The sequence below is a fragment of the Schistocerca cancellata genome, chromosome 2 (genome assembly GCF_023864275.1).
Source record: "Schistocerca cancellata isolate TAMUIC-IGC-003103 chromosome 2, iqSchCanc2.1, whole genome shotgun sequence".
NCBI classification, from domain to species: Eukaryota; Metazoa; Arthropoda; class Insecta; order Orthoptera; family Acrididae; genus Schistocerca; species Schistocerca cancellata.
This window is the reverse complement of record NC_064627.1, coordinates 138,545,245-138,556,314: the sequence shown is the minus strand read 5'-3', so window position 1 is coordinate 138,556,314 and position 11,070 is coordinate 138,545,245.

The following is an 11,070-nucleotide window of genomic DNA, read 5'->3' as shown; positions in this document are numbered from 1 at the left end:
AGCAGTATTAGATTCCGATGCACCATTGCAGGTTTACTGTATCCCTTGGACCTTGAAATCAACGATGAAACACAGAAATTGAATCGATATTGAATACAAAAGGCAAAATGTCGACTTAATTTAAAGGGGAGTAGCTCTTCTAATAGTTCGTGCTTTGAGCCTTTCCTGGGACAGCAGTATTAGATTCCGATGCACCATTGCAGGTTTACTGTATCCCTTGGACCTTGAATCCAACGATGAAACACAGAAATTGCATCGATATTGAATACAAAAGGCAAAATGTTGACTTATTTACAAGAGGAGTAACTCTTCTAATAGTTCGTGCTTTGAGCCTTTCCTGGGACAGCAGTATTAGATTCCGATGCACCATTGCAGGTTTACTGTATCCCTTGGACCTACACATCAATGATGAAACACAGAAATTGCATCGATATTGAATACAAAAGGCAAAATGTCGACTTAGTTATAAGATGAGTAACTCTTCTAATAGTTCGTGCTTTGAGCCTTTCCTGGGACAGCAGTATTAGATTCCGATGCGCCATTGCAGGTTTGCTGTATCTCTTGGACCTTCAAATCAACGATGAAACAGAGAAATTGCATCGATATTGAATACAAAAGGCAAAATGTCGACTTATTTACAAGAGGAGTAACTCTTCTAATAGTTCGTGCTTTGAGTCTTTCCTGGGACAGCAGTATTAGATTCCGTTGCACCATTGCAGGTATACTGTATCCCTTGGACCTTCACATCAACGATGAAACACAGAAATTGCATCGATATTGAATACAAAAGGCAAAATGTAGACTTATTAACAAGAGGAGTAACTCTTCTAATAGTTCGTGCTTTGAGCCTTTCCTCGGACAACAGTATTAGATTCCGATGCACCATTGCAGGTTTGCTGTATCTCTTGGACCTTCAAATCAACGATGAAACACAGAAATTGCATCGATATTGAATACAAAAGGTAAAATGTCGACTTATTTACAAGAGGAGTAACTCTTCTAATAGTTCGAGCTTTGAGCCTTTCGTGAGACAGCAGTATTAGATTCCGATGCACCATTGCAGGATTACTGTATCCCTTGGACCTTCAAATCAACAATGAAAAACAGAAATTACATCGATATTGAATACAAAAGGCAAAATGTCGACTTATTTGCAAGAGGAGTAACTCTTCTACTAGTTCGTGCTTTGAGCCTTTCCTGGGACAGCAGTATTAGAGTCCGATACACCATTGCAGGTTTACTGTATCCCTTGGACCTTAAAATCAACGATAAAACACAGAAATTGCAACGATATTGAATACATAAGGCAAAATGTCGACATATTCATAAGAGGAGTAACTCTTCTAATAGTTCGTGCTTTGAGCCTTTCCTGGGACAGCAGTATTAGATTCCGATGCACCATTGCAGGTTTACTGTATCCCTTGGACCTTGAAATCAACGATGAAACACAGAAATTGCATCGATATTGAATACAAAAAGCAAAATGTCGACTTATTTAAAAGGGGAGTAACTCTTCTAATAGTTCGTGCTTTGAGCCTTTCCTGGGACAGCAGTATTAGATTCCGATGCACCATTGCAGGTTTACTGTATCCCTTGGACCTTGAATCCAACGATGAAACACAGAAATTGCATCGATATTGAATACAAAAGGCAAAATGTTGACTTATTTACAAGAGGAGTAACTCTTCTAATAGTTCGTGCTTTGAGAATTTCCTGGGACAGCAGTATTAGATTCCGATGCACCATTGCAGGTTTACTGTATCCCTTGGACCTACACATCAACGATGAAACACAGAAATTGCATCGATATTGAATACAAAAGGCTAAATATCGACTTAGTTATAAGATGAGTAACTCTTCTAATAGTTCGTGCTTTGAGCCTTTCCTGGGACAGCAGTATTAGATTCCGATGCGCCATTGCAGGTTTGCTGTATCTCTTGGACCTTCAAATCAACGATGAAACAGAGAAATTGCATCGATATTGAATACAAAAGGCAAAATGTCGACTTATTTACAAGAGGAGTAACTCTTCTAATAGTTCGTGATTTGAGCCTTTCCTGGGACAGCAGTATTAGATTCCGATGCACCATTGCAGGTTTACTGTATCCCTTGGACCTTCAAATCAACGATGAAACACAAAAATTGCATCGATATTGAATACAAAAGGCATAATGTTGACTTATTTATAAGAGGAGTAACTCATCTAATAGTTCGTGCTTTGAGCCTTTCCAGGGACAGAAGTTTTAAATTCCGATGCACCATTGCAGGTTTACTGTATCCATTGGACCGTCAAATCAACGATGAAACACAGAAATTGACCGATATTGAATACAAAAGGCAAAATGTCGACTTAGTTATAAGATGAGTAACTCGTCTAATAGTTCGTGCTTTGAGCCTTTCCTGGGACAGCAGTATTAGATTCCGATGCACCATTGCAGGTTTACTGTATCCTTTGGATCTTCAAATCAACGATGAAACACAGAAATTGCATCGATATTGAATACAAAAGGCAAAATGTCGACTTATTTACAAGAGGAGTAACTCTTCTAATAGTTCGTGATTTGAGCCTTTCCTGGGACAGCAGTATTAGATTCCGATGCACCATTGCAGGTTTACTGTATCCCTTGGACCTTCAAATCAACGATGAAACACAGAAATTGCATCGATATTGAATACAAAAGGCATAATGTCGACTTATTTACAAGAGGAGTAACTCTTCTAATAGTTCGTGATTTGAGCCTTTCCTGGGACAGCAGTATTAGATTCCGATGCACCATTGCAGGTTTACTGTATCCCTTGGACCTTCAAATCAACGATGAAACACAGAAATTGCATCGATATTGAATACAAAAGGCAAAATGTCGACTTATTTATTAGAGGAGTAACTCTTCTAGTAGATCGTGCTTTGAGCCTTTCCTAGGACAGAAGTATTATATTCCGATTTACCATTGCAGGTTTACTGTATCCCTTGGACCTTCGCATCAACGATGAAACACAGCAATTGCATCGATATTGAATACAAGAGGAAAAATGTCGACTTATTAACAAGAGGAGTAACTCTTCTAATAGTTCGTGCTTTGAGTCTTTCCTGGGACAGCTGTATTAGATTCCGTTGCACCATTGCAGGTATACTGTATCCCTTGGACCTTCACATCAACGATGAAACACAGAAATTGCATCGATATTGAATACAAAAGGCAAAATGTAGACTTATTAACAAGAGGAGTAACTTTTCTAATAGTTCGTGCTTTGAGCCTTTCCTGGGACAACAGTATTAGATTCCGATGCACCATTGCAGGTTTGCTGTATCTCTTGGACCTTCAAATCAACGATGAAACAGAGAAATTGCATCGATATTGAATACAAAAGGCAAAATGTCGACTTATTTACAAGAGGAGTAACTCTTCTAATAGTTCGTGATTTGAGCCTTTCCTGGGACAGCAGTATTAGATTCTGATGCACCATTGCAGGTTTACTGTATCCCTTGGACCTTCAAATCAACGATGAAACACAAAAATTGCATCGATATTGAATACAAAAGGCATAATGTTGACTTATTTATAAGAGGAGTAACTCATCTAATAGTTCGTGCTTTGAGCCTTTCCAGGGACAGAAGTATTAGATTCCGATGCACCATTGCAGGTTTACTGTATCCATTGGACCGTCAAATCAACGATGAAACACAGAAATTGGCCGATATTGAATACAAAAGGCAAAATGTCGACTTAGTTATAAGATGAGTAACTCTTCTAATAGTTCGTGCTTTGAGCCTTTCCTGGGACAGCAGTATTAGATTCCGATGCACCATTGCAGGTTTACTGTATCCTTTGGATCTTCAAATCAACGATGAAACACAGAAATTGCATCGATATTGAATACAAAAGGCAAAATGTCGACTTATTTACAAGAGGAGTAACTCTTCTAATAGTTCGTGATTTGAGCCTTTCCTGGGACAGCAGTATTAGATTCCGATGCACCATTGCAGGTTTACTGTATCCCTTGGACCTTCAAATCAACGATGAAACACAGAAATTGCAGCGATATTGAATACAAAAGGCATAATGTCGACTTATTTACAAGAGGAGTAACTCTTCTAATAGTTCGTGATTTGAGCCTTTCCTGGGACAGCAGTATTAGATTCCGATGCACCATTGCAGGTTTACTGTATCCCTTGGACCTTCAAATCAACGATGAAACACAGAAATTGCATCGATATTGAATACAAAAGGCAAAATGTCGACTTATTTATTAGAGGAGTAACTCTTCTAGTAGATCGTGCTTTGAGCCTTTCCTAGGACAGAAGTATTATATTCCGATTTACCATTGCAGGTTTACTGTATCCCTTGGACCTTCGCATCAACGATGAAACACAGCAATTGCATCGATATTGAATACAAGAGGAAAAATGTCGACTTATTAACAAGAGGAGTAACTCTTCTAATAGTTTGTGCTTTGAGCCTTTCCTGGGACAGCAGTATTAGATTCCGATGCACCATTGCAGGATTACTGTATCCCTTGGACCTTGAATCCAACGATGAAACACAGAAATTGCACCGATATTGAATACAAAAGGCAAAATGACGACTTATTTACAAGAGGAGTAACTCTTCTAATAGTTCGTGCTTTGAGCCTTTCCTGGGACAGCAGTATTAGATTCCGATGCACCATTGCAGGTTTACTGTATCCCTTGGACCTTCAAATCAACGATGAAACACAGAAATTGCATCGATATTGAATACAAAAGGCAAAATGTCGACTTATTTATAAGAGGAGTAACTCTTCTAATAGTTCGTGCTTTGAGTCTTTCCTGGGACAGCTGTATTAGATTCCGTTGCACCATTGCAGGTATACTGTATCCCTTGGACCTTCACATCAACGATGAAACACAGAAATTGCATCGATATTGAATACAAAAGGCAAAATGTAGACTTATTAACAAGAGGAGTAACTTTTCTAATAGTTCGTGCTTTGAGCCTTTCCTGGGACAACAGTATTAGATTCCGATGCACCATTGCAGGTTTGCTGTATCTCTTGGACCTTCAAATCAACGATGAAACACAGAAATTGCATCGATATTGAATACAAAAGGTAAAATATCGACTTATTTACAAGAGGAGTAACTCTTCTAATAGTTCGTGCTTTGAGCCTTTCCTGGGACAGCAGTATTAGATTCCGATGCACCATTGCAGGATTACTGTATCCCTTGGACCTTCAAATCAACAATGAAAAAAAGAAATTACATCGATATTGAATACAAAAGGCAAAATGTCGACTTATTTACAAGAGGAGTAACTCTTCTACTAGTTCGTGCTTTGAGCCTTTCCTGGGACAGCAGTATTAGATTCCGATACACCATTGCAGGTTTGCTGTATCACTTGGACCTTCAAATCAACGATGAAACACAGAAATTGCAACGATATTGAATACATAAGGCAAAATGTCGACATATTCATAAGAGGAGTAACTCTTCTAACAGTTCGTGCTTTGAGCCTTTCCTGGGACAGCAGTATTAGATTCCGATGCACCATTGCAGGTTTACTGTATCCATTGGACCGTCAAATTAACGATGAAACACAGAAATTGCATCGATATTGAATACACAAGGCATAATGTCGACTTATTTATAAGAGGAGAAACTCTTCTAATAGTTCGTGCTTTGAGCATTTCCTGGGACAGAAGTATTAGATTCCGATGCACCATTGCAGGTTTACTGTATCCATTGGACCGTCAAATCAACAATGAAACACAGAAATTGCATCGATATTGAATACAAAAGGCATAATGTCGACTTATTTACTAGAGGAGTAACTCTTCTAGTAGTTCGTGCTTTGAGCCTTTCCTGGGACAGAAGTATTATATTCCGATGCACCATTCCAGGTTTACTGTATCCCTTGGACCTTCACATCAACGATGAAACACAGAAATTGCATCGATATTGAATACAAGAGGCAAAATGTCGACTTATTAACAAGAGGAGTAACTCTTCTAATAGTTCGTGCTTTGAGCCTTTCCTGGGACAGCAGTATTAGATTCCGACGCACCATTGCAGGTTTACTGTATCCCTTGGACCTTGAAATCAACGATGAAACACAGAAATTGCAACGATATTGAATACAAAAGGCAAAATGTCGACTTATTTATAAGAGGAGTAACTCTTCTAATAGTTCGTGTTTTGAGCCTTTCCTGGGACAGCAGTATTAGATTCCGATGCACCATTGCAGGTTTACTGTTTCCCTTGGACCTTCACATCAACGATGAAACACAGAAATTGCATCGATATTGAATACAAAAGGCAAAATGTCGACTTATTTATAAGAGGAGTTACCCTTCTAATAGTTCGTGCTTTGAGCCTTTCCTGGGACAGCAGTATTAGATTCCGATGCACCATTGCAGGATTACTGTATCCCTTGGACGTTGAAATCAACGATGAAACACAGAAATTGCATCGATATTGAATACAAAAGGCAAAATGTCAACTTATTTGCAAGAGGAGTAACACTTCTAATAGTTCGTGCTTTGAGCCTTTCCTGGGACAGCACTATTAGATTCTGTTGCACCATTGTAGGTTTACTGTATCCCTTGGACCTTCAAATCAACGATAAAACACAGAAATTGCATCGATATTGAATACAAAAGGCAAAATTTCGACTTATTTACAAGAGTAGTAACTCTTCTAATTGTTCGTGCTTTAAGCCTTTCCTGGGACAGCAGTATTAGATTCCGATGCACCATTGCAGGTTTACTGTATCCCTTGGACCTTCACATCAACGATGAAACACAAAAATTGCATCGATATTGAATACAAAAGGCATAATGTTGACTTATTTATAAGAGGAGTAACTCATCTAATAGTTCGTGCTTTGAGCCTTTCCAGGGACAGAAGTATTAGATTCCGATGCACCATTGCAGGTTTACTGTATCCATTGGACCGTCAAATCAACGATGAAACACAGAAATTGACCGACATTGAATACAAAAGGCAAAATGTCGACTTAGTTATAAGATGAGTAACTCTTCTAATAGTTCGTGCTTTGAGCCTTTCCTGGGACAGCAGTATTAGATTCCGATGCACCATTGCAGGTTTACTGTATCCTTTGGATCTTCAAATCAACGATGAAACACAGAAATTGCATCGATATTGAATACAAAAGGCAAAATGTCGACTTATTTACAAGAGGAGTAACTCTTCTAATAGTTCGTGATTTGAGCCTTTCGTGGGACAGCAGTATTAGATTCCGATGCCCCATTGCAGGTTTACTGTATCCCTTCGACCTTCAAATCAACGATGAAACACAGAAATTGCATCGATATTGAATACAAAAGGCATAATGTCGACTTATTTACAAGAGGAGTAACTCTTCTAATAGTTCGTGATTTGAGCCTTTCCTGGGACAGGAGTATTAGATTCCGATGCACCATTGCAGGTTTACTGTATCCCTTGGACCTTCAAATCAACGATGAAACACAGAAATTGCATCGATATTGAATACAAAAGGCAAAATGTCGACTTATTTATTAGAGGAGTAACTCTTCTAGTAGATCGTGCTTTGAGCCTTTCCTAGGACAGAAGGATTATATTCCGATTTACCATTGCAGGTTTACTGTATCCCTTGGACCTTCGCATCAACGATGAAACACAGAAATTGCATCGATATTGAATACAAGAGGAAAAATGTCGACTTATTAACAAGAGGAGTAACTCTTCTAATAGTTTGTGCTTTGAGCCTTTCCTGGGACAACAGTATTAGATTCCGATGCACCATCGCAGGATTACTGTATCCCTTGGACCTTTAATCCAACGATGTAACACAGAAATTGCACCGATATTGAATACAAAAGGCAAAATGTCGACTTATTTACAAGAGGAGTAACTCTTCTAATAGTTCGTGCTTTGAGCCTTTCCTGGGACAGCAGTATTAGATTCCGATGCACCATTGCAGGTTTACTGTATCCCTTGGACCTTCAAATCAACGATGAAACACAGAAATTGCATCGATATTGAATACAAAAGGCAAAATGTCGACTTATTTATAAGAGGAGTAACTCTTCTAATAGTTCGTGCTTTGAGTCTTTCCTGGGACAGCAGTATTAGATTCCGTTGCACCATTGCAGGTATACTGTATCCCTTGGACCTTCACATCAACGATGAAACACAGAAATTGCATCGATATTGAATACAAAAGGCAAAATGTAGACTTATTAACAAGAGGAGTAACTCTTCTAATAGTTCGTGCTTTGAGCCTTTCCTGGGACAACAGTATTAGATTCCGATGCACCATTGCAGGTTTGCTGTATCTCTTGGACCTTCAAATCAACGATGAAACACAGAAATTGCATCGATATTGAATACAAAAGGTAAAATGTCGACTTATTTACAAGAGGAGTAACTCTTCTAATAGTTCGTGCTTTGAGCCTTTCCTGGGACAGCAGTATTAGATTCCGATGCACCATTGCAGGATTACTGTATCCCTTGGACCTTCAAATCAACAATGAAAAAAAGAAATTACATCGATATTGAATACAAAAGGCAAAATGTCGACTTATTTACAAGAGGAGTAACTCTTCTACTAGTTCGTGCTTTGAGCCTTTCCTGGGACAGCAGTATTAGATTCCGATACACCATTGCAGGTTTGCTGTATCCCTTGGACCTTCAAATCAACGATGAAACACAGAAATTGCAACGATATTGAATACATAAGGCAAAATGTCGACATATTCATAAGAGGAGTAACTCTTCTAACAGTTCGTGCTTTGAGCCTTTCCTGGGACAGCAGTATTAGATTCCGATGCACCATTGCAGGTTTACTGTATCCATTGGACCGTCAAATTAACGATGAAACACAGAAATTGCATCGATATTGAATACAAAAGGCATAATGTCGACTTATTTATAAGAGGAGAAACTCTTCTAATAGTTCGTGCTTTGAGCCTTTCCTGGGACAGAAGTATTAGATTCCGATACACCATTGCAGGTTTACTGTATCCATTGGACCGTCAAATCAACAATGAAACACAGAAATTGCATCGATATTGAATACAAAAGGCATAATGTCGACTTATTTACTAGAGGAGTAACTCTTCTAGTAGTTCGTGCTTTGAGCCTTTCCTGGGACAGAAATATTATATTCCGATGCACCATTCCAGGTTTACTGTATCCCTTGGACCTTCACATCAACGATGAAACACAGAAATTGCATCGATATTGAATACAAGAGGCAAAATGTCGACTTATTAACAAGAGGAGTAACTCTTCTAATAGTTCGTGCTTTGAGCCTTTCCTGGGACAGCAGTATTAGATTCCGACGCACCATTGCAGGTTTACTGTATCCCTTGGACCTTGAAATCAACGATGAAACACAGAAATTGCATCGATATTGAATACAAAAGGCAAAATGTCGACTTAGTTATAAGATGAGTAACTCTTCTAATAGTTCGTGCTTTGAGCCTTTCCTGGGACAGCAGTATTAGATTCCGATGCACCATTGCAGGTTTACTGTATCCTTTGGATCTTCAAATCAACGATGAAACACAGAAATTGCATCGATATTGAATACAAAAGGCAAAATGTCGACTTATTTACAAGAGGAGTAACTCTTCTAATAGTTCGTGATTTGAGCCTTTCCTGGGACAGCAGTATTAGATTCCGATGCACCATTGCAGGTTTACTGTATCCATTGGACCGTCAAATCAACGATGAAACACAGAAATTGGCCGATATTGAATACAAAAGGCAAAATGTCGACTTAGTTATAAGATGAGTAACTCTTCTAATAGTTCGTGCTTTGAGCCTTTCCTGGGACAGCAGTATTAGATTCCGATGCACCATTGCAGGTTTACTGTATCCTTTGGATCTTCAAATCAACGATGAAACACAGAAATTGCATCGATATTGAATACAAAAGGCAAAATGTCGACTTATTTACAAGAGGAGTAACTCTTCTAATAGTTCGTGATTTGAGCCTTTCCTGGGACAGCAGTATTAGATTCCGATGCACCATTGCAGGTTTACTGTATCCCTTGGACCTTCAAATCAACGATGAAACACAGAAATTGCAGCGATATTGAATACAAAAGGCATAATGTCGACTTATTTACAAGAGGAGTAACTCTTCTAATAGTTCGTGATTTGAGCCTTTCCTGGGACAGCAGTATTAGATTCCGATGCACCATTGCAGGTTTACTGTATCCCTTGGACCTTCAAATCAACGATGAAACACAGAAATTGCATCGATATTGAATACAAAAGGCAAAATGTCGACTTATTTATTAGAGGAGTAACTCTTCTAGTAGATCGTGCTTTGAGCCTTTCCTAGGACAGAAGTATTATATTCCGATTTACCATTGCAGGTTTACTGTATCCCTTGGACCTTCGCATCAACGATGAAACACAGCAATTGCATCGATATTGAATACAAGAGGAAAAATGTCGACTTATTAACAAGAGGAGTAACTCTTCTAATAGTTTGTGCTTTGAGCCTTTCCTGGGACAGCAGTATTAGATTCCGATGCACCATTGCAGGATTACTGTATCCCTTGGACCTTGAATCCAACGATGAAACACAGAAATTGCACCGATATTGAATACAAAAGGCAAAATGACGACTTATTTACAAGAGGAGTAACTCTTCTAATAGTTCGTGCTTTGAGCCTTTCCTGGGACAGCAGTATTAGATTCCGATGCACCATTGCAGGTTTACTGTATCCCTTGGACCTTCAAATCAACGATGAAACACAGAAATTGCATCGATATTGAATACAAAAGGCAAAATGTCGACTTATTTATAAGAGGAGTAACTCTTCTAATAGTTCGTGCTTTGAGTCTTTCCTGGGACAGCTGTATTAGATTCCGTTGCACCATTGCAGGTATACTGTATCCCTTGGACCTTCACATCAACGATGAAACACAGAAATTGCATCGATATTGAATACAAAAGGCAAAATGTAGACTTATTAACAAGAGGAGTAACTTTTCTAATAGTTCGTGCTTTGAGCCTTTCCTGGGACAACAGTATTAGATTCCGATGCACCATTGCAGGTTTGCTGTATCTCTTGGACCTTCAAATCAACGAT